Source organism: Cupressus sempervirens, chromosome 3, assembly GCF_028749045.1.
Source record: "Cupressus sempervirens isolate cs-2001-9-10 chromosome 3, ASM2874904v1, whole genome shotgun sequence".
Lineage (NCBI taxonomy): Eukaryota > Viridiplantae > Streptophyta > Pinopsida > Cupressales > Cupressaceae > Cupressus > Cupressus sempervirens.
Genome location: NC_143120.1, coordinates 671386289 through 671412834, shown reverse-complemented (window position 1 = coordinate 671412834; position 26546 = coordinate 671386289).

The window sequence follows — 26546 nt, the reverse complement described above, 5'->3', positions numbered from 1 at the left end:
TCAAACAATGAATGTTGGAGAAGGTTCAAGATTAGTCCCTACAGAAGTACAAGTAACAAAAGTCAGAGAAGGGCCATAATCTTTCCCTCCAGAATCTCAAACAATGAATGTTGGAGAAGGCTCAAGATCGCTCCCTATAGAAATTCAAGTAACAGAATTTAGATAAGGTTCAGGATCAAGTGCAAGAACTGGTATGGATGTACTCATAAATATTGCTTAATCTGTAAATAATAAAATTTATCATAAAAATATAGATCATTTACTTAAAATGGACATGACTAAATTGAGAACACTTGCAACTACTGTTTAACCATTAAGTCTATCTTAGAAAAGGTCAATGAATAAGATGACAAGAGAAATAATGACTAAATTTCATAATATTGAAATACTTGAACAAGCTCAGTTACTTTCAATTTTTCTTACACAAAACAAGTTGCAAAAGGCATTGAAATTGTTAGTTGTAGACACAACATCAAAGAAGAGAATATTTTCTAACATGCAAATTGATGCAATTGAAAATGTTAAACAAGGTCTTAGAAACATAAGAAAGCAGTCTCGAACTAAAGATAATTCCATGGCAAGAAAATTGATGTTGATGTCTATTGTAAATAAGAATATGACCAAAAATAGACAAATATCTTCAATTTCATTTGAAATGGGTTTTAGTAGGAAAATAATGAGAGAATATGTTAAGAGAAGATTAATTCTGGATGACAGTACTATGGAAGGAAATTTGACAATCATGTGTAGAGAACCTTGTTCTAATAGGGTTGATAAGGAATTCAAAAATTTAGTCATATCATTTTGGATCAATAACACTTGTCCTTCATCAAATAGTGGAGATGTTATTAGGCATAGGATTGCATCTAGTCAATATGAACATCATACAAAATATTGGTTGGACACAACATGAGTTATATGTGTCATTTTGTAGTGAACATCCTAATGTAAAAATTGGACAAACATTGTTTGATAGATTGAAGCCATACTTTATGATGTCAAATAAAGTTCTTGAAACATGTTGTTGTCATCATCGTATTGAGTTATATCTCCACTATTAGGTATTTCGAGAGTTTGTAGAAGACACATATGGTTTTGACATTGCTCTTACTAATAGGCATGGTTAGTTTATATGTTCTATTTTATGTAACAAAATAGATGATCCAGTTGGTCAAATAAATTGCATCAAAGAAATATGTGAAACATGTGGTGAATTGACTTTTAAAATTGAAAATATCAATGTAACAAAAAAATTGAATTGCAAAAGTTACAAGTATGTGAAGAATGAAACAAAGTTGGGGAAAGAGACTAAAATGTTGGAATATGTTGAAAAGGAGTTACCTATTGTAAAATTTATGGATAGATTTAAGAATTTGATTCAACCTTATATTCGTCACAAATTTTCTACAAAGTGGCAAGCACAACAATTTCAAACTTTGAGAGATAATTTCTTGCTTGGAATGATTGCATCAGTCGTTGATTCTGCAAAGAACTATTCCTTTGTTCATCATAAAGAAATTCAATCAAATTGTTTCTTTTCTAAGTAGGTCACTATTATGGTACACATTTGTTATAGACATGCATAGTTAGATTTGGATGGTGTTCAAAGTACACTTGAAGCATGAGTCATTAAAAAGGAATATCACTTTTATATAAGTGATCATAAAGATCATGACAGTCACTATTAGAACATTGCTTCAATAATTTTTTTTTCTTATTTGAAAGAAAGAGACATAAATGTTGATAAATATTATTTTTTTTCTAACAGATGAGCCACACAGTTCAAATCATCTAGACTATTTTATGCATTATGTAGATAGAATCGTAATGAGAATATAAAACACATATGGAGTTTCTTCGAGAGTGGGCATGGAAAAGGTGAATGTGATGGTGTTAGAGCTTGCATCAAACATGCTCTACGAAAGTATCAAATGAATTATAAAGGAGTTCATATAAATAATGCACATGATGTTGTTGAATGGTGTAAGACACATTTTGCATTAGACGAGGTTGGGACATCATTAGAAATGAGTCGACAGGAACCATATAGAGTCTTTTGGGAGATAACAGGTATGGATGTGTACAGTTGTTTAAATTTTATGCAATTAAGTTTTAATAATGTAATATTGATTTGTTGAAGTTTATATTTAATTTTTCCATATTATTGTAATGAAATTTCAGGTGTTAATAGGAAAGACATGTTCCTTACATTTAATCATGAGTACAAATAAACACAATTGGACATTGAAGACAAGAGACTACTCATGTTTTTGTGACAGTTGCATTGATGAAGACTATGACAAATGCATCAATTAAACATGTGGATATACAGGTGCAAAGATTTTGGTACCACTTGATGTTATCAATACAATTGATAAAGATGATGAAATTTTTGATGATATTCCATTGATTTCTAATTATTATAATCATATCTTTCGATTGGTAAAAGTGGGTAAGTATCATAAAAATTAATCTCAACTTGTTATTCAATTATCAATGAATTGTCTTATATAATGTGCATGTATGTATACTTGTTTTGTAGGAGATGTCTTTGCAGTGATTGTTGAGCCTGGAAATCATGAAGGTGTTAGTTATTATTTATTGTAATGTACCGTAGAGAGGACAAAGTTATATGATCCTAAAGAAAGTGATGAAATATTGTTCCCCATAGGTATTATACATATATGCGCACATACATATATTAATTTATATATATCTATGTAATTTTATATCTATCAAATTTTTCAATATTTAAATTTGTGGTGCAGGTTCTATAGTGATACATGGAACATATTTGAAGCAAGAAAGAATAGTCTAACATGGAATACATTTTGTTGATTATCAACCTGACAACAAGGTTTTACAATATAGCCACTTGGTTGTCACCACCAAGCTTTGTCTACATCCAATCAAATTTAAGTGTGTATGTCACAAGTGGAGACTAGACAGTGAAGATCATGAGAAGATATTGCATATTCTAAGAGTACATCATGGTTGAACTGAGCTTTGAGATGGTCTAATTTAATTTAAATCAAATTTTAGGACTTTTAAATGTAGACATTTTGTTAATATTAATTGATTTAACAATTAAAAGGGATGAATGTTATATTAATTTAATAATATTATCTTATCTATTAGTTATTCTTAAGATTTATTTTATAATAATTTGAATTAATTTAAATTTGTTTGGCTTGATATATCAAATTTCAAGGCCTTTAAATGTATACATTTTAATAATAATAATTACCACAGATGAAGGTTTTTAAGAATACTATATTTTGTAAAAGCTTTTTAAAATAATTTATTGGCTTATAGGTACTACCATATTTTTATCCACATAAAACAAATATGTATCTTTAGTCCTACTAATTGATTTAACAATTATAAGAGACAAATGATATATTAATTTAATAATATTATCTTATCTATTACTTCTTCTTAAGATTTATTTTATAATAATTTTAATTAATTTAAAGTTGTTTGGCTTGATATATTTGAGGACCTTTAAATGTATGCCTTTTAATAATAATAATTACCATGGATGAAAGCTTTTAAGAATATTATATTTTGTAAAAAAAATTTAAAATAATATATCGGCCTACCTAGTACCATATTTTTATCCACATAAAACAAATATGTATCTTTAGTCCTGCTAATTGATTTTTCAATTATAAGGGACAAATGCTATATTAATTCAATAATTTTATCTTATCTATTACTTCTTCTTAAGATTTATTTTATAATAATTTTAATTAATTTAAAGTTGCAAGCTATGTGAACAAAAAATGTATGTAAGTCTTGAATAAGCATGTATACATAAAATATAAATAGTGAAATACATGTCATCCAGTTATTAAAGTACTAAATAGTAAAATAAATAGTGAAATGTACATGTCATCGAGGTGTAGAAATACATGTATGTAAGTCTCTAGAATAGGTAACCATGTATACAAAGTCTTGAATATATAAATGCATCAAAATATATATAAATAGATAGTACTACTGGAGGGACCCCTCAAGACACATACAAACATAACGACCCTCTAATTGAGTCTCATGGACATCCTCTGGTCAAGGTGCAACAACTAAGCCCTACAAATATATATACATTAGAACTATTTAAACACACACACACACACACATGTGTGTACATGAATACAAGTGCATATAGTTGAAACATAAATAACTTTAAAAACTATTTAAAACTTGTACCTAAGCACTATTGGGTGTCTCAATAGAATCCTCTCTCTGTCATACATGTCCTAACCCACCACTAGATGTAATAATGTGCTCGGTGACCTGTGCCTGCACAATTTATTTAATCTATTATAAATTTTAATATCTATTTGAACTATTTGAAAATATCATATATTTAAATTTAAAAATATTATATATGTACCTGAGTCTCAAGAGCTGGAGGATGATCATCAGACTCCATCATATCATCTATCAATGCACCTTTAGTACTAGTGTCAACATCTTGTCCTAATACACCAACAATATCTCCTGAAGCTCCAACACCTACTGAAGCACCCTCAGGACCACAATCTCCTAAAGCACCCTCAACACCACAATCTCCAACTATTAGTAATGATGAGTGAAGTGATGTGTGTAACTGGCTAGGTAATGGTGTAGAATCAATGCCAAGTTGGAATAACATGTCCATGTAGATGAGAATCCCATGCTTTGATTAGTATCAATCTTAGATAGTCCTCGTAACTGCTCAGCAAAATCATCAAGGCCCTCAATTGTGATTCGAACATCTTTAGCTCGTATGCCTAAGCCATCTATAGAGTGTCATGAGCCTAGTGTAGAATGATGTGAGCTATGTTGTGTGGCAACAATCACTAGTGTGTTCTGTGCAAGTGGAACTATGGGGCTCTGATGCAATTTAATGGTGTCCATCATTGAGTGAACTAGTATCCCCTATGTATCAAAAATATAACGGATACCCTACAATAGGTCCTCCAAAAATATAGTGCTACATCCATATGTGTGTGCTGTCCAAAAAGAACACGAACATCATCTGGTATTGGTAGTCCAACAGCTCTATATGCCTCATTACGAGTGTTTCCTAAAGTGCTAATCGGTGCCTCTGAAGTTCGACCTAGACAACTCGATTGAATATGAATATATCAACCAAGAGAGTTAGATGTGATATTGGTAGCTATAGATGCAATGTGTCCAATACTGTCAATTGCACCCCTCTAGGAAGCAATCATAACTCTATCAACAAATGAGCTAGTGTTGGAGTCACTAAACGAAGTCTTAGCCCAACGAACTACCTGAGATCTAGAGGTGGCAGATGTTGTGCACTATGATATTGCTCACAATTTGTGATCCAACCACACCCCTATCCGCAATAATCTAGAATATCTAAGTAGTTGATGTTGAGCCCCACACAGAGCTCAGTGTACAACTGCTATGAAAAATAAAGAGGTATCCGATTGATATTAGGATAATGACCATGTACAGATAAGAAATGAGGATAGATCATACTAGTGACAACATGATCTATGCAATGTCTCACTCGATAGCCCCTCACCTTGCCTTAGGTACCCTCATATGTTAGAAATAAATCTCTTTTGATGACATCTTTGGGGACCACCCTCTTGACATCATCAAAAGATGCATCTCTCGATATCTTAGCTCTAAGCTCCCTAGATATGGCAGCTAATACATTAGGGTTAAATGAATGGTGTGCTCTAAATCTACCAGTCGAATCTCGTAAACTCCTACATATGGTTGCACAGATGTCTCTATATAAACCATCATCAAAGGATAGTATAGATTGCTCTAATCTAATAACCTGCTACTTTGTAAATGCAAATAATGCATCAATATCAATGTGTGGAGGAGCCACACTAGGAGCTGCGATAGGAGCCGCACCAAGAGCCCCACAAAGAGCTATAGCATGAGCCCCACCATGAGTGGCATCACGAGCCCCACCATGAGTGGCACCATGAACTAAACCACGAGCTGCAATAAGAGTCACAACATGAGCCTCATCTCCCTCAGGCTGATGAGAGAGCTAATCATGTGAAGTCATATCTATATAATGATTGAGCTAATATATATTGTAAATACACATATACATACATGTAGTCTACTATGCAAATTTATATTTAAAAGATACAAATTGAACATCATCTAATCTACACATCAATATATATCATACATGAGAAAGATAGCTTCTTAGGGTTAGGGTTTGAGTTAGATTAGGGTTAGAGTTAGGTTAGGGTTAGGGTTAGGGTTAGATCAAGGTTAGAGTTACTTGGTTTGAGTTAGAGTTAGAGTTAGTTAGAGTTAGGGTTTGGCTTAGGGTTAAGGTTAAGAATTAGAATTAGAGTTCTAGGGTTAACAATGGGGTATAGTTAAAGTTTGGGTTAGCAAATTAGGGTTATTGTATATAAAATTATAACTTTATAATTAGGGTTTAGGTTAGGGTTTGAGTTTGAGTTCTAGAGCAAGAGTTAAAGTTAGGATAAATGGCTTAGGGTTAGGGTTAAGAATTAAAATTATAGTGAAGTAGGGTTAACAATAGGTGTATAGTTAAAGTTTGGGTTAGCAAATTAGGATTATTGTTATGTAAAATTACAACTTTTTAATTAGGGTTGGAGTTAGGGTTTAAGTTAAAGTTGTAGAGAAAGATTTAGAGTTAGGGTAAATGGCTTAGGGTTAGGGTTAGGGTTAAGAATTATAATTTTAGTGAACTAGGGTTAACAATAGGTGCAAGTTTGGGTTAGAAAATTAGGGTTATTGTTATGTAAAAGTACAACTTTTTAATTAGGGTTCGAGTTAGGGTAAATGGCTTAGGGATAGGGTTAGGGTTAAGAATTAGAATTATAGTTCTAGGGTTAACAATAGGTGTATAGTTAAAGTTTGGGTTAGAAAATTAGGGTTAGAGTTAGATTAGGGTTAGAGTTACTTGGTTTGAGTTAGAGTTAGAGTTGAGAATTAGAATTAAAGTTCTAGGGTTAACAATAGGGGTATAGTTAAAGTTTGGGTTAGCAAATTAGGGTTATTATTATGTAAAATTACAACTTTTTAATTAGGGTTTGAGTTAGGGTTTGAGTTTGAGTTCTAGAGCTAGAGTTAGAGTTAGGGTAAATGGCTTAGGGTTAGGGTTGTGGTTAAGAATTAGAATTATAGTGAAGTAAGGTTAACAATAGGTGTATAGTTAAAGTTTGGGTTAACAAATTAGGGTTATTGTTATATAAAATTACAACTTTTTAATTAGTGTTTGAGTTAGGGTTTGAGTTTGAGTTCTAGAGCTAAAGTTAGGGTAAATGGCTTAGGGTTAGGGTTAGGGTTAAGAATTAAAATTATAGTGAACTAGGGTTAGAAAATTAGGGTTAGAGTTACTTGGTCTGAGTTAGTTAGAGTTAGGGTTTGGCTTAGGGTCAGGGTTAAGAATTAGAATTAGAGCTCTAAGGTTAACAATAGGGGTGTAGTTAAGTTTGGGTTAGCAAATTAGGGTTATTGTTATGTAAAATTACAACTCTTTAATTAGGGTTTAAGTTTGAGTTCTAGAGCTAGAGTTAGAGTTAGAGTTAGGGTAAATGGCTTAGGGTTAGGGTTAGGGTTAGGAATTAGAATTATAGTGAACTAGGGTTAACAATAAGTGTATAGTTAAAGTTTGGGTTAGCAAATTAGGGTTATTATTATGTAAAATTACAACTTTTTAATTAGGGTTCGAGTTAGGATTTAAGTTAGAGTTTGAGTTTGAGTTCTCGAGCTAGAGTTAGAGTTAGGGTAAATGTCTTAAGGTTAGGGTTAGAGTTAAGAATTAGAATTTTAGTGAACTAGGGTTAACAATAGGTGTATAGTTAAAGTTTGGGTTAGAAAATTAGGGTTATTGTTATGTAAAATTACAACTTTTTAATTAGGGTTCAAGTTAGGGTTTGAGTTTGAGTTCTAGAGCTACAGTTAAAGTTAGGGAAAATGGCTTAGGGTTAGGGTTAGGGTTAAGAAATAGAGTTATAGTTCTAGGGTTAACAATTGGTGTATAGTTAAAGTTTGGGTTAGCAAATTAGAGTTATTGTTTAGTAAGATTACAACTTTATAATTAAGGTTTAGGTTAGGGTTTGAGTTTGAGTTCTAGAGCTAGAGCTAGAGTTAGAGTTAGAGTTGGGGTAAATAGGTTAGGGTTAGGGTTAGGGTTAAGAATTAGAACTATAGTTCTAGGGTTAACAATAAGGATATAGTTAAATTTGAGGTTAGCATTACGATTACAGATTATGATTAAAAAACTATATAATTAGGGTTTGAGTTAGAGTTAATGCTAGTTCTAGGGTTCAAGCTATCTAGTCTAGAGTTGGAGTTATAAAATTAAGATTATAATTAGGGTTATAGAACTAGGGTTATATATAGCATGTTAGGATTAGGGGTAGGGTTATGGGTAGAATTAGAGTTAGGGTTAGGGTTAGAGATAAAGTTAGGGTTAGGGTTAGGGATAGATTAGGGTTTGAGTTTGAGTTTGAGTTAAGATTTGGCTTAGGGTTAGGGTTAACAATTAGAATTAAAGTTTTAGGGTTAACATATGGGTATAGTTAAAGTTTGGGTTAGCAAATTACGGTTAGGGTTACAATTACAGTTATATAATTAGGGTTCAAGTTATCTAGTTAGCGCTAGTTAGGGTTCGAGCTAGAGTAAGAGTTAGAATTAAGATTAGAATTAGGGAACTACAAAACTAAGGTTATATATAAGGTTCTAGGGTTAGGGTTAGGGTTAGGGTTACAGGTTGAATTAAAGATAGGATTACAATTAGGGTTACGATTAGAGATAGAGTTAGTACTAGGGTTAGGGTTAGGGTTAGAATTAAAGGGTTACATCTAGTTAGGGTTTGAGTTTGAGTTAGAATTAGAGTTAGGGTTAGGGTTAGAATTAGAACTTTAGGATTAGCTCATAACATGGTTAGGTTACAATTAGAGTTATGGTTAAAATGAGAGTTAGGGTTTGAGTTAGAGTTAGAGCTAGAGTTAGGGTTAGGGTTAGAGATAGAGTTATGATAAGGGTTAGGGTTAGGGTTAAAATTTGGGTTAGGGTTAAAGTTAGAGTTAGGGTTTGAGTTTGATTTAGAGCTAGTTAGAGTTAGGGTTTGGCTTAGGATTAGGGTTAATATTAGAACAAGGTTAATATATAGGGTTAGGGATAGATCTTGTAACTTATTATTTTGTGTTTTCTAATGTTAAATACTAATTCTTTTCTAAATTTATTTCTTAATCTTAAATTAATAATTTTCTAACATTCTAGGATAATGGTTTTCAAATATTTTCTTATGTTTTTCTAATATTTTCTAATATTCTAGAATAATATATTTTAAATATTTTTCTAATGTTTTTCTAGTATTTTCTATTATTTTTCGAATAAAACTAATACTTTCTAAATTTTCTTCATAAATTTGTTATAAGTTAATATTTTTCTAATATTAATGATTTTTTTAAAAAATATTTTGTAATTTTTTTCTAATATTCTATAATAATTATTTTAAATATTTTCTAATATTTTATAATTTACTAGACTAATTTTTAAAAATATTTTATAATATTTTTCTAATCTTTTGTAATATTTTTCCTAATATTTTCTAATTTTTTTCTAATAAGACTAATATTTTTCTTTAAAAAAATTGTAATGTTAGACTAATATGTTTCTAATATTCTAGATTATTTTTTTAAAAAAATATTTTCTAATATTCTAGACTCTTATTTTTAAAATATTTTGTAATATTTTTATAATATTTTCTAATATTGTATAGTAATGTTTTAAAAATATTTTCTAATATTTTCTAATTTTCTAGACCAATATTTTTAAAAATATTTTCTAATGTTTTTCTAATATTTTGTCAATTTTTTTTCTAATATTTTTTAATGCTTTTTCTAATAAGACTAATATTTTTCTAAATTTGTTTTGTACTATTATAATAATATTTTTCTAATATTCTAGGTTGACGTTTTTCTAATATTTTGTAATGTTTTTCTAATATTTATCCAATTTAACACTATTTTTTAAATATTATTTCCTAATGTTAAAATAATATTTTTCTAATATTCTAGACTAATAATTTTTTCATAATTTATAATGTTTTTCTAATATTTTCTAATAACACTAAAAACTAATTAGCAAATACAAAAAAATTATAATTGGAAAATTCATATAATTAACTAAAATTAATAAGAAATAAAAGTATTAAATTAACATGAAAATATTCTTTGAAAACATTAAAAACATTCAAATAATGATATATAAACATACCCGAAATAGAGCAAAGATAAGAATCTTGAGGAAAATGATGAAAAGTGATGTAGCTCGATGACCACTGTGATACGTTCACTCCAATGTCTAAAACAAAATTTACACGTCATAAAATGAGGAGTGAAAATGGAAAATGAGCTTTTTAAGCTGTAAATCATCGATTTCATATGTTCATATGAACATATGAGCACTATATGTTCACGCGAACCTATCTTATTTTACACAACTATGTTCGTGCAAACATAGGTGTATTATGTGTCTGTGTGAACATATGGAAAATGGAAGTTGCATTTTGCTACTAAAGTGGCACCCACTATTGTGGGATCACCCTCGGACCAAAGAATTCTGAGTTCCACTTTTTCAGTTTTTGCTTGATTACTTTCAGCTTACTAACTAATTGGAACATTTTGGAGCCTAAGACCTCTGTTTCTTCCCACCATTGTTTAATTTTTTTAAGACAATTTTCATCTTTAAGCCACATTTGCTCAAATTTGAAATGGCAATTACTAGGGCATTTATCCTCCATAACCTTTAGCTCAATAGGAAAATGGTCTAATCTTGATATTGGTTTAACTTCAGAGAGGAATGAAATAGGGACAAAAGATAAGTCCCCATAAATTAGAAACCTATCTAATCCTTTTGCAATATTGCTAAAGCTTTCCTTCTATTATTCCAAGTAAAGGTATTATTTGAACATGTTATTTCCATCAAACTTGGCCTATTGACCCAATCAGAAAACTCCTTTGATGCCAAAGAGAGAGAATTTCTTCCACCTCTTTTCTCTGAGGGATGTAGGATATCATTAAAATCACCTCCAATAATTGATATACCTTCTTGTTCTACACTACGAATTTCTTCCAATTCCATCCATAGCCTTGACTTATCTTTGTTGTTGATTGGACCATAGTTATTAAAAAGCTTATACAAAAATTAGATCTTATACCTTTTATTGACCCACAAATCCAATTTCTATGAAATTCCAAGGACGAGATAGAGACCTCTTAAATTTACCCATTTCTTCACTATTTAGTTTAGTTTCTTGAAGAAGAATTATGCCAGCCTTAGTGTTAGAGATGTAGCACCTTAGGAGTTGTTACTTGTTAGGGGCATTGAGACCCCTAACATTCCATGTAATGATATTCATGGTGCTATGGGAAGGATCTTCCCCTTCTCTATGTAAATAATATCAGTAAGTTTAACCTGGCCTTTAGCTATCCCATCTCTAGATCTCAACCCTTTCAAGGATTTCCTACCGCATTTTTTCAACACTTTTGCACAATCTAGAGCTCCTTTACTAGGTAGGAAAAGGCCTAGACCTAAAGGTCCCAAGTTATCCTCCTTTATTTCCTCAACAATTTCTAAATCCCTTATTTTCTTATCATCAATAGAGGCTATTTCTTCTTTCTTGAGGTCACATTCCAAAATTTTAGAGATTAAAATTGTTTTTTGCAATTTCACCCCCTCCTCATCTCAAATCTCACCCAAAACTGATTCATTAGATCATCCACTACCATCTTTCTTAGAGCCTCGATTGACATACTGACTTTTGTTTCTTTCCATTCTAGGGTTTCACTTGGATCTTGCTCTATTTGAGTTGGATCTATGGAAACAAACTCCTCTTTCTTTGTTTCCTTACCAGATTGGTCTACTTCCTTGGAAGGAGTGACTTGAAGAGTGGTCTTCTGTGAAGGAAACTCTTCTTCAACAATACCTAGACTTATGATTATTGATTTGACATGGGGAGGGTAGTCCCTGATCTCTCCTTCCTCCATCTTCTCCCTTGAATGGATCGATAAAAACCCACCTTTCTCATTAAGGGAGATTGATTTGAATGATCAAATAATCTCCCAAAAGATCTTGATGAAAGAAATCCTAAGGCAGAGAAACAAAAACTGGTTCTACTCTAAAAAGACCCTCTACTAGTCTTGGATTGATAGAGATAATTTTAACATTTACATTAATATCTAGGGTTTTGAATTCAACTACATTAACATCTACTTTAACAATAATAATTGGACTAGAGCAAGCAACATTAGGTTCTACCCACCCTACATAAGACCCTAATTTGCAACCTATTATTTTGGGCGCATCTTTAACCAAAAGTCCATTCGAGAGATTAGGAAGAAGGTTTTCTTTTTTTACTTCAAATTTTACCATTTTTTTGGATCAAAGAGTGGGCTCCATTCTAGAAATTTTATAGGGTAATCCTTTAGAACTAGAGTTTCCCCGTATAGGAGCTTAGTTCTTAGATCTAAACTATCACAAGCCAAATATATAAATTCATTTTCCATAATTATTAGGTTGGAATGATTTCCTAGAAGATTCTTAAGCCGCTTAGCAACATAACACACCTCCATACCAGGTCCTGTCCATTGAGCAAAAAGCCCTTGATCTTGGCATCTTCTTTGAACATAATTAATCTCATGTTCTAATAGGTAGATCACTTCATGCTCTAGTTGCTTTGCTTCTTTGATGTGATTCAAATTTTTTGGCGGTCCCTAAGTTGGGGAGTCCTTCCTTCTGTCTGAACTATAAGATTGAATCCAATGAGAATCAAAATATGTTGGATCAATCTTTTGAAGGGGGTTGAAGGCATTAGATTGATTTGGACACCCTCTTCCATTATTTTTAGGGAACCTAGCCACAGTTCTAGGATTTTTCCTTTTGAAGTAATATGATCTATCCTTCTTGGGTTTACAAAACCAAACCTCTATCCATCCTTCCTTAGATTCAATGCTCTTTGGAAGTAGTTTCATGGATTGATAGAAGGGTGGGGTAGAGCATACTTAGTCCACTAGAAATGAACACATTATATTCGGTACTATGGAAAAAATTTGTTATTTTTAGTTCTAATTAATTTTTAGTTTTAATAAATCATGAATTTATGACAATAAAACATAAAAAATCTAAATTTTGACAAATCAAATGACAAAGCTGTTGTAACCCTATCAGATTCCACAAATAATAATTTTTTGAATACTCCACTGTGTAAAGATAAAAAGAAATAATATGATAATTTGTAACCTAAAACAATACCAAAACACGAACAAAATTCAAGGGGAGAGAAAACTTAGTTGATTGTCAGAGAAAAACTTTAGAAATTTCTCAGAGAAAATCGCAGCTTCAGGATTATCCTAGGATGTAATTGTAGGTTGAAGTTGGTCAACCTTAGTCTAGAATAAATTGGATTCAAGGCCTATATACAGCCGCATGGATCTTCAAAATGGATATTTTGAGAGAAATCACATAATGCCTCTCACAACAATGCAAAGCTTCCTTTTTGTTTTGAATATTTTGTAATTATAATTCTATCGGCTCTTTAGATGCTTTTAGTCACATGAAAAGTGAAGATCTTTGATTTTATTCACTAGTTTTGGTGGTTGATTTTTTGTGAACAAATTTGTCGAAGTTTTTCTCGAGATAAAAATGTTTTTTCTTTATTAGGAAGTTTTACACCTTTGATCTATCTTTAAACTACACATCCAGTCCAAAGAAAGAAGTTATATTTTTGCTCCTCAATCACTAAATTTGCAATGTCTCTTTCACCAATGTAAAGCCTCGCCAGTTCCTTTGAAAATGATGCAAATCATGTGTAACAAGGGATCTACCTCAAGTGTCCAATGCCACAAGGGTTTGTCTGGCATGCGAGTAATGCATGAATAGTTTTACTCTATATGTTACTGTCATATTTCTTGAAGCCTACTCACTAGTAGCTTATAGAGACCTATAATTTTTAGGGCATCAACTAGTTCGCATTTTTAGTGCTCACTTTGCTGATTATATTTCCTTCGATTAAATTTCCAAATGTTTCGAATCTAGAGTTAGTACAAATTTTCCTTAGCCAATGAAAAATAGATAAAATTATTGCTTTCATTGAGGCTGCACTAATTCACTCACTTCGTCAATTTTTCTTTGATATAGTGTATTTTTTGTCCAATATATCCATAGGCTGGATTTTAAGGAAGAACTTAAGCTATGGTCTAGACTCCTCTCACAAAGCAAGGATGAATGAACTCCAGGAGATATGTTCACTCCTTTTTGTGATCTGCTGCTACAAAGAGTTTGAAAAACTCTTCTTTTTCCTAATATGCACTTCTATGTCTCTGTATTATTAAATAGAATGCTTGCTCTATTATTGATTACCCATCCCTTGCTCAATTCTAATGGAAGTTTTCTATAAATTTTAGAAGTAATTTGCTGCTAATTTGCATTCGCATTCACTGCTCCCATTTCACATTTGCTCTATAATTAGTTGCAACTATACTTTCTAATACATAAGTCAAAAGAATGTGTTAACACTAAGGTAAAGAGAATTATATTATAGAGTGGTTAGAAAACTAATATATTTATTCCTACATTTTGAATAGGATAGTCACTAAATATTTTAATTTTACTCGGAATGGGGAAAAAGAACAAATGGGAATCCCTAATTGACTTAGGTGTACGAGATATTCCAAACCAAGAAAATCATTTCTCAAGTGATAATCTTGAATGGACACTTATTAGAAATGGTGGTGACATGGACTTATGTGCTGCAATCCCTCTTGAAAGGCTCCCTTACTTTGTTAAAGGAGAAGATTTGTTGGATAGTACAGAAACACACTTTGTATGTAAGAAGCATAAAGAACCCATCTAAAAAAATCTACTAATTACACTACAAAGACATACTCAAGGTTTGCCCATATTTAATACATTAATTGAATGTCATATTTATTAATATAATTTTATAAAATCAAATTTTTTCATGTATACACAACTTTATTGGTGTGCTTATGTCCCTGAGGACAATCAAGGAAAACCTAACAAATATTGAAAGGCAACATAGATTTACCCAAAAAAGGGGTTGTCAAGCTCATTTTCTAGTTAGGGTTATGTATGGTAGACCAGATGTTGTTATAATTACATAATGATTTTACCCATAATGACACTAATGGTGAATTTTGTCATGGAAAGGATGACCTTGCTAGTGATCCAAGGAACAACTTTGAACCAAGATTATCAAATAAATGCAAATCTTACATTGAATCTTTATTACTAATGGGTATCAGAATTGACACATTATGTGAGAAACATTACTTAGATTGTAGTCTAACCAAGTTCATGAATAAAAGGGATAAATATTTATTAAGAAAAGATGTATTCAATGCATGGAAGAGAGTGACGTCCATTTGATCTCAAAATGATGAAGATGATGCAAAGAGTGTAAGCTTATGGCATGTAGAGGACAAAGATAATTTTTTCTACTATAAGAGGCCAAACAACATGGAAGATGTTCCATTTATTATAGGCATCCAAACAACATAGAATATGTTCCATTTATTATAGGCATCCAAACAACATGGATGCAAGAAATGATGGTGAAACATTCACATAACACACTCATTGCAATGGATTCCAAACTCTGTACAAATAAATATGGTGTAAGTAAAGCGTTGATATCCATATCTACGATTATAAATCTATCATTGATAGTTATAATTATAAACTTTATAAATATATTTTATTTCTTGGCATAGTGTTATCATGTGCAGTTTGAGTTATATACTTTGCTTGTATTTGATGAACAAGAGATTGGTGTTCCTATTGCATGGGGAATATCCTCAAGAAATAAAGTTGAGGATATAAATTAATGGTTAAGTGAGGTTTATAAAAGAGGAAAACAGTCCAAAGAAGACTAGTGCGTTAAAATGCATTCATGACAAATGATGTTGGTGCTGAGATTGAGGCAATCAAGTTTTTATTTCTTGATAAATTTAGTTTATTACATTATATTTATTTATTTATTTTGAATACTAAAAATTTATTTCATTCAAATACTACTCATGAACTACTTTAATTGTACTTGTAGGCTATCCTTTGATTGTCAGATGCTTTTATGTATTTGGCATGCATGTAGGGCATGGTTGAAGAAAGTGTATAAGTAAGTGAATTTTGAATTAGAATGCATAATGTTACATGTTTGGACATCATATCTTGATATTTTACTTTATAATTTAGGCATGTGAGAAATAAGGACATTAGAACAAAAAAATTCAATAGATTGGGTCAAATTATGTATGGAATGATTGATGATGAAAACATTACTACTCACCTAATAAATAATTTCATGGAAGAATTCAAAGAGGAAAAAACTTTTATTATTATTTTTATTTCTTATTTTAAATTTATTTAGATTGTTGTGTTCAATGTGAAGATCATGAGCTCTTGGACTTATCACTGGTGAATACCAAAAAATAGGTAAATTTCTATATCATCATCTGAAAATGAATTGTTTATTCTTTTATGTCTTTTCTAACTTACTTATATTTGTTTCTAATCTACATAACATATATGATGCTTCAAATGAATACTTCAAAATTTCCATTGCTTATGTGAGTTCATTGCACCAAAATTTACCAACTAAAGCATATGAGAAAAAATATCTTAGTGACTATATTAAGAGATTTAGAAAAGATGTCGAAGCACCTTTCACTTCCTCTTCCGAATTTCAAGCAATACCTGGGCCAGATTGCATTCCTATGAGATGAATATCACCATGGTTCAATCCAAGAAAAATGCACACATGTCATTTCACTCAATGAAGGAGTAAGACCATTTCTCAAAAGTTATCTGAAAGAGTTGAGCATGAAACCTTTCAATTCCCCTCTAGAGGACGTAGAAAAAAGAAAGAAAAAGAAGGGCATTAATTGCTTGGCTATAGCAATATAGAAAAAAAATCTTATTATTGGGAAACATAAAGGTGAGAATAATTATTCAAAAAAAATTTATTAATTTGTAGAAGTATGACTTTTTATCATTTCATATATTAATCATATGCATGGTACAAGTTTGTATGATCAAGAAAGTACTCCAAGACATAAGTTAAACCTATTTCTATTGATCTAAACCAAACAATAATAGGTGAAATACACCTTGTAGATGGTATCTTTTAACTATTAAATTTATTTATAAACATTTTATAGAAAATTTCTTAATCATGTATGTAATTTTTTTTAATACTAATTCAAACAAATTAGATACAATTTGTAGAGATCAAATAATGATGGTGAATGTTTACCCAAAGAAAACATTTCAATGTAATCTATTTTAGGTAATTGACATTATTCATTACATTTATATACTCATATACTTATTAATTGAAATTAAAATGTTTATCCTAGTAAATAAATTGTATCTATATATGATTACAATATGATCATAAATACATATGTTTTTTTACTAAATGAATAAAATTGAAAGAGAATCAACTACCCTAGCATATATAGGAATCATTTTAACTAGAGAAAGAAAAATTAATGTCTAAGGGAAAAATATATATTTTTTTAACTAAAATAAAATATACTAACTTGTATATTAAATTATTACTTAAATAATTTATTATAATAATTTTGTAAATTGAATTCAACCTTAAAACATCAACAAAATAATATCTTAAGTTCTCATATCAACATAAATATCTTTTGATCAACATTTTAGGTAAATTTATCGTATTTATTTATGTTAATTAAATTTTCAAGGAATCAGATTTTTAGAATGATAACAGAAAAGGAAAAATACAATGTTAAAAGGGAATATTCATTGCTTTAGGCTCCATGGAGGTGAACTTTTCCCTAAAATCTATTGGGCAAGTCTAGTCATTTGATAGGGACATCTCTGTGCTCTAGCTTCACAATGCCTTTAAGTTAGATTGTGACCCCTTCTGGGAGCAATTGAGCTTTTGTTTGGGTCACATCATATGAAATTGGATTGGTGCTTTTGGGAATGTTTGCTGATGAAATGGAGTTTTTAGGTTGAGAGCATTATTATGTGTTGGGTTGCACATGGAGGAGTGCCCATGATGTATGATCGATGATGGCATGGACGAGCTTCAACCCTATTTTGTACAACTCACCATGTATCCCTTTTTTGATAATATTAATAAATAGATATTGGATTACCGATAAAAATTAAAATTAAAAATATGTGATATTCAACAAGAGCACATGTAGATTACGATATACTTTTTATTAGATTTTCTTTATTATTCTTAGGTATATGAATATTCAAAGAAAAATAAAAAATTATACAATAAAAATACCACATAAAATTATAGTATATTATTAATTCATGCTCAAAATATCTTTATTTAGAAAATTACATCTTTACCTATCAAAATGGATTATCTATTTCACATAAAATTCTGTACACTTTTTAAATTTGTAACTAATACAACTAACTACAATTTTGTAAATATTAAAGTACACATACTTGGTTTAGAAGGGCGCTTCTTATAAAATCTAGACCTAACTAAAGTGAGCGATCAATTTGCTTTCCCCAGTTTGACGTCGATAAATTATTGAGAATTGATGACACTATAGTAAAAAGTAGAGGGCTTGTGGGATTTGGATGAGATTCCAATTCCTGAAAATCCTTTACATCATCCCTTTACATTAGCAATACAATATCGATCACGTCTTTTAGAAGTTTTCTTTGTTGGTTTTTAGGCTGAGATGCAAATTCTTCCATCGCCATTCACTAAAAAAATAATTGTGAAACCCATTAAAACAAAATTGAAATGATCCAATTTAGAGATTTTGAATCATGACCACACATTTAAACACATACCATAATAAACAACAAGAGTTGAAGACCATTGTGTGAGAAATAAGGACATTGTTTATTCCTAACTGCTCCCAATATATCTATTATACGTGATTTGTTTTTAATAATGTTCAAAATAGTACAAAAATAAGAATCATCAATATAATGGAAATTCTATTCTACCACAACTACAAATAACTTGTTTGTGCTTCTTCTAAATCTATCTGGAAGAAAAAACAAAACTTATAGAAAATATAAAAATTTTATCAACCATAATTTCAATGTGTAACAATGAATAAATAAAGGAAGAAGAGAAAATTATGGATGTAATTTCCAAAGAGATGGTAATGCAAATCTGAATTTTAATGCAAATTTGAATTAATAGTGAATTAGTGAACTACAAGCATTACAAATTTGGGAAAGGAAATTTTAGACTTTCTAATTATTCATTATTTTTTTAACATCATAAAAAAGGAAAGGGTTTTTTGTTGCTTCATTGGAAAATTGTAAAACTAAAAAGTCTCAACAAATTTCCTGACTAAAAAAAATCTCCAATGAACCAATTGACTTAATTAAATATAGGATTATAGTAGTTGATATTTTTGTATATTTCATTTATTGAAAGTTAATCAAACATTAATTCTAATATTTATTATATTTGATACTAAATATATTAGATAAATTTAATCAATAAGTTTTTTTAGTTTTTTTAATCGGTAAAAGGCTAAGGCCTTGATAGTATAATAAGTAACATCAAAATTTACAACCTATTCTTAGAAGCTAGTTAAATCTTCATTTTTGAAAGATTCATTGCCTTCTTATAAGGTACAATAACTCTTACATTGAGAGGCTTCCATGATAATTGATTTCCAACTTCCATCTTTACTATAAATTTTGTGTTTCTCGAGTTGATGTACTTCTATATGATTTGTGTACTATATCCTATATCTTGCAAAATTAAGATGCTTGGCCAAGATCATTTTGATTAAGTAAAAATAGGTTTTAAAGGACCCGAAACCTTTTACAGAGTAGTAGAGAAATAACAATTGAGAAACCCCTGGAAGAAGTGTGCATCAGCACCAAGAGTAGTACTAGCTAAAATAAGTAGCTTAAAACAATGAGCCAGAAAAGATATAAAAAAGAAAGCAAAAAAAGATAGCACAAAACCAACTACAGGGTCTTCAGTAGATCCACTGCCTAATCTGCAAGGATATTCATGTTTTCTGCAAATACATTTAGATCTTCCATTTCTTTGGCTTCGACACCCTCTATCTTCTTCAAGTTGGCCCTGGTGCACTTGTTAGGTCCTTGATCATCTTTCACTTCCTTGGAACCTTGACCTTTCCCTTGTTCGAATTTATTTAGGAGAGTGTTAATGTTGTCAGCCACTATCTTTAGAATAGAGCAATTCTAATTTGCTAGTTTCTTGACTGTCTTCTCCATATTAAACACTATTTTATCCAGACCATCTATCTTTTTTTGGAAATATTTTATCAGCTGATCTAAAGCTCTATTTTTGGCTTCAAGGGGTGGACCGCATTTCATTAAATTCTTAACCTATTCAACGTTACCAATCACCTTAGAAAGTTTATCAATATGTTGTCCTAGAGTTCTCTCCCCTCTAGTAGTTTTGTTGAGCTGGTCAAATTCTCTAATAATATCCTACATCTATAGCTACAAACTACTAATCTCCTTCTTCATTAGCCCCAAATTGCCAAAAATCCTTTTCAAAAACCCTTGGTCATCATTTCCCTTATTATGAGTAAGGCCATCCTCGTCCCCACCAATATTATCTCTTTCATATTCAATCTCCATATGCTCTTTAGCATCCATCTTCCCTTGGTGAAATGCATTTTTTCCTTTTCACTCCATCCTCTTAGTCAGAGATTCATCATAAGAAGGTATGCTTGGGGCCCTGTCCACTTTCTTCCCCTTGTTTTTAGAGACCTTGCCAACAATACCACTTTTCCCTTTCCCCTCTTCCAACTCCTCTTCAAAATCTGTATCCACATCTGAATCAGTCTCCTTAATCTTCCTTTTCTTCCCAGATGAGCTACAAGGCTCTAGCTTTTTCCTCCTCTTAACCTCAATCTCCTCAAACTCATCCTTTGTGTCTTCATCAAAGCCCTTATCTTGTTCACTCTCCTCCATATAGCATTCCATAGTTTTCTTACTGAACCTTGGCTTATCCACTTTTTTTAATTTAAAAAGGTTCATAACTAGCACCATTAAACCCTCATGGCGGGCATGGTCACCCTCAAGATCATTCTAAATAGCTAAAATTGTAGTATCCAACGATTGCCTGAGGTAGAAGAGTAGTTTAAGCCTAACCCTGTGCATAAAATGGTTCACTAGCATAAAGTGGTACCCAAATATCTTAGTAAAGTGGCCATCCAAAGTTAAGTATTTAATAACAACGAATATTAAAAACCTCCAAGGGCAAGATATAGAACTAAGGCTAAAATAAGAATTACCAATTTTCACCAATCTATTTTGTTCCTTTGTCATTTCCACAAATTCCTCCACTGCCCGATCCAAAAGCTTCCTATCTCTATAAAAGTTGATCCCCTCTATGTCAAGGCCCATAGCTTCTGCTATGATGTCCTTAGTAACCTCCATTCTCTGATTACCCACCAAAATGCTCCCATCCTTCCATGTTTTAATGAATTGGCATGTAATAGAAGGGTTACTGTGTGTAATAGAATTGGTCAAATTGACATTTTTCAATAAATAAAACTTTAAGAACACTATCTTATTAATCAATCCTTATTCCTTTAATGATTTTGAAGATATCCAAAGCTTTTCCTTTATTTTTTTTGATTTTGTAATTATAATTTTCATATAACATTTAGAATGTATCATACTTTTATCAATATTTGTATTCCCCCTTTTGAATTTATTTAGTCTTAGTTTCAAAGTTTGAGTTTGATTTACTCTACTTTACTTTCATTGTTATTTTAATTATATAAGTTTTTTAAGAAGATGCCTAATTATAGGGATATTTCTAGATGGAGATGATTCAAGTATTACAAATTGTCATGATTAAAAGTTTATTTCAATATAAATTTGAACTATTAAGAGGATTGAGTCTTAGACTACTATCTTTTTTATATGATCAAAACCTAATTTATTTTGTCTAAATACTAAAAGGAAATCATGCGTGAAAAAGACAGTAAAGGACTATATAATAATACAAAAAGAACATAAAAAGTATCAGATAATCTAGAACTATCCCACATTAATAATAAAACAAGATAACCAAAACAACCAAACAGTCAATAGAGAGAACAAATAAAAAATTGAAAATCTACAAACTTAAAGAATAAGATTGAAAGAAAAGAAAAAGTAGAAGAGACTAAGAAAACAATATTGCAAGATGACCTAAGAGAGAAGACCAAAACCATAAGCTAGCATAGTCAACAATCTCTGAAAGAGGAAGTTGCCAGAGAGAAAGGAAGAGAAGATAGAGAGAGACTGACCATACATAAATAAAGAAAGAACAAAAATAGGACCCAAAAGGACAAGAATTGATGTTGCCTCTTATATTGAATAAAACAAGGTTTGGAATGCATGAAATCCAATGAATATTTCTTAATCAAAGCTAGAAACCACACTTGATATTACTATACATGAGCTAAACTACTGCCCACATCATGGAAGCTAAGAATAAGGAAAAATTAAAACCCGTCATGATAAGCATAAACACAATGGAAATAAACTCAAAAGAACACATTCCACTGGAATTATAAAGGGCTCAAAATGTTTAAGATTGTATTCATATTTAATACATTACACCCTTTGAGATAGGCAGTCATGAGCAAGAACATTTTTTTTTCTCCACATTATAAAGGAACTACAAAAGGGAGAAGCAAGAACCATATACAAAAACAAGAAGGGGAGGGAAAGACCCCAAGAAACAAGGCCCTCCAGGAGAGACTAAACAAGGGCCTAGATACAAAACCTAACCACAATATATTAGACCTACTACTTCTAATATCATGATGTTGAAAGACTTATATCACATTAGACCTTTGGCTTCCAAATTCCACTCAAAGATTTTCCAATCTTTAGAGATACAGGTTTTATTGATGACCAAAAGAAACATCAAATTTCTAATTATCTCTTCCTTTCTAGCAGAAAAGCTCAAGAGATTCTTGATTTCCAAAATGGGAAAAACTTGGATAGGATAATTATGAATGCCATATTCACTCTTTCTAGGAATGCAAACATTGTCATCAATATTGTTGAGAACTAGGTCCAATTCCTTAATGATCAAATTTTTAAAGAATTTTCTACAGAAATACTGTATAATTTGTTTATCCTCATCAACATTCAATATTTTTGCCACAATCATAGCCACAATATCAGTATTATGCTTTTAACAGTCCATGACAACAATAAACTCTTTTCTAACTACCTTATTAATAGTTCTAAATGCCAATTCATCCTTAGTATTTACCATTTTTTTGATCCTTAGCTCACTTACTTTTCCCCAAAATGACATTTCCTATTTGCTCAACCTCATGCGGATTGGAGTAGCCATCAGACCTAGAGACCTAAACTAGAGAAACTCTAAACATACATAGAAGAACTAAACACTAGATTAATTGAAATTAAGGACTCTCCCTTAGTATAAATAGAGAAATTCATAATAATAAATTAAAATGGTGGAAAAAATAAAGAAGAAGGATCTCAAAAATCAAGATCAATAATTATTATCCTGTATCACTTTTAAGTATATTGAGTAAAGCAACTCAAGTTTTCATAACTAGTGCCTTTTTAAACACGTTGAAGGACATGTTTTTCTTGATTTGCAACCTCAAAAATAGGTATTTTGTTAGATTTAAGATTTAACATGAGATTGAGGATATGTTTAGGGATATATTGATAAGAATACTTTCTCAAAATAATTACTTAATTTATGGTGTCTACAATTTACATAATAATGAAAATCATCGAAGAATGCATTCTACTTTGATAGGAAAGATGAATACAAAACTATCCAAGTTTAGTTTTGATTTAAGACTTTTTACTAAAGACCCTCAAGTTATTAGCACACTTATTCCAAGTACAAACATTCTAGGATCATAAAGCCCTAATTTCATTCAAGAAATATCATCTTCTGACATGCTTTCAGATTCCTCCAAATGAGTCGTGTGTGTATCCCACTCTCATACATCTATTTGGTCTTCTACAATGAATAATTCAATTCAATTTGGAAATGGAGGGGGTCAAACATGGAAAAATGAAACAAGAAATCCAAATTCCTTCGAATAGTGGGTGTCCATTCAATAAAATTATCAATATCTTCGATTTCCAATATAGGATACGGAGGAACATTATTATTACCTATCATTTTTTGAAGATAAAATCTAGGTTTTGGAGTTGTTAGATCTTCCCTGATGTTTTCAGTGACTAAAGCAAGATTTTTAATGTAAGATGCTTTGAAAACTCTTCTACCTAATAATTTAATTGCAACTTTGTCTAGTTCTACATGTAATGTTGAAGTGATGAACATCACAAGGATGTTTGAACTAACTCTGTATCTATCCCTATTATTAATGATTTCTTGACCCAAAATTCTATGCACTACATGGACTACTTAAAAGTCAGTAGCCAACATTATACTTCTAAGTCTTCAATCGTCTATAATGCTATCAAAGGCTATGTGTTGTACAAAAACCTTGATCATAATAGGGGTAGATATAACTTTGGCCAAAAAAGATACAAGTTGGAGAAGCCTAAAGGCTAAAATATAAGATTGGTATAACTACTTGAAGGATAAACCAAAGCAATTGTGATTCGTAATTGCTTGGATCATGGTTACATTTTATAACTAATTTAATATTTAGTATTTTAAATCTATATCTATTAAATCTTAAATTCTCTTATTTATGATTTCGTTGGTATATTCATTTTATTATATTTGATTAATATTTTTAATGAGTATATTGCTACTGTCAGCTCCTGTAGTTGCTAAAGCATCCACTTTTTTGTTTCCTTCCCTATATATGTGCATAATTTGGACTAATTCTAGTTTGTTCATTAAATAGAGCCTATTCTAATTTGGAATGAAGTTGTCAATTTTGAGTTCCTTTTTCCTAATTTCATTCAACATAACTTGTGAATCTCCTTCAATAATTAATTTCTTGATACCAAGTTCTAAGCTCAAGCTTAACCCTTCTATTAATGCTTCCATTTCTACAATATGATTAGTAAAATTATCTAAGTATTTGGCATGCTTGACTAGTCATTCTTGATTTTCATTATCAATGGTACATCCTAGGCTTGCATCTTTTGGGGTTTCCTCGGGGTGCTCCATCAAAGTTTAATTTGGCTCATCCTCTTGGTGGTGGAAACCATTTATAATTAGCTCTAGTTTGTTTATCAAATTTAGAGTACATCATTGGAGGATTGACAAGATTTCATTAGTTATTCTTCATTTTAGCATCCCATTTCGAAACATCATTCCTTCTTTAATCGAGTTTCTAAGATTGTTATTGATGTTTTCTATGATACTTGCTTCGATTTTGTTTTGAAGGGATTAGATGGATAGTTCCTCATTCAGGAAGATTCTACAATTTCTTTCTTTTCGAATTTTCCATAAAAGACATGGAGAAATCTTCCATAAATTATTATATATTTTTGAATATCCTTTCTTTTCCCAGCCTTTTAGATGATCGAAAAGATTATTTTGAAAGATTGAATGCCAATTTAATTTTTTGCATAACCACAACCAACAAGTTCTAGAGAAAAAATAGTTGAAGAACATATCTTTAGTTGTTTCAGAGTTATTTCTACAAAGTGTGCATCTTGAAGGACCTCCAAATCCCATCTTCATAATTCTATCTGCTATTAGAATTATGTTTTGAATTGCAGCCCATAAAAAAATGCCAACTTTACATAGGCAAGATGAGTCCTAACATAAATCTAGTGGAATTTCTATTGAAACCCATCTATAGGATTTAGTAATAAGTTCATAACCTAATTTAACACTATATAGCTCCCATCTTTTGAAGCTCCCCAAATTAATTTATCATTTCTATTTTTGTGATTAGCTATGCATTGATTCATGAATTGACTATATTGTGATTTTTTGAATTCTGATAAGTCTGTTTGGGTAACTAATTTCCACTTTCATTTGACCAAATTTTGAAAATTAGTAATATTTTGATAGTCTCTAACTGTAGAACCCCAAGGATTTGATAATGTAGCTTTGATATTTGAGGAAAGATTCATCTTATTTGGAGTTGGGAGCCCATCCCTCAAATCTTCCCAAAATAAAGCATTACTCTCATCTCAGATGTCCCAAGTTAGATACTTGTAGATGAGGGGATGACATTGCATCATAAAATTCCATGTTCTAGATCCCCTAGGCAAGTTAGGGGTTCAAAAAGTAGATAATCAGTTGGTTGTAGAGAGATATTATGATAAAGAATGCTTGCCTATTTTCTATCCTTTTCTTGGAAAAGCCTCCAAACTAACTTGGCTCTTAGAGCCTCATTTTCCTAGCTAAAATTTTTAATACCTAGGCCACCATTTTTTTGGGGTTTGTAGAAGGTATCACATCGAATGAGAGCTTTCTTTTTCTTTTCTTCTAACTTGCTCCAAAAGAAGTGTATCATTTTCTTATCTAGGTTCTTTTTAACCCTACTAGGTAATGGTAGACAAGACATTTGATATGTAGGAGAGAGTACAAATTTGATTTTGGT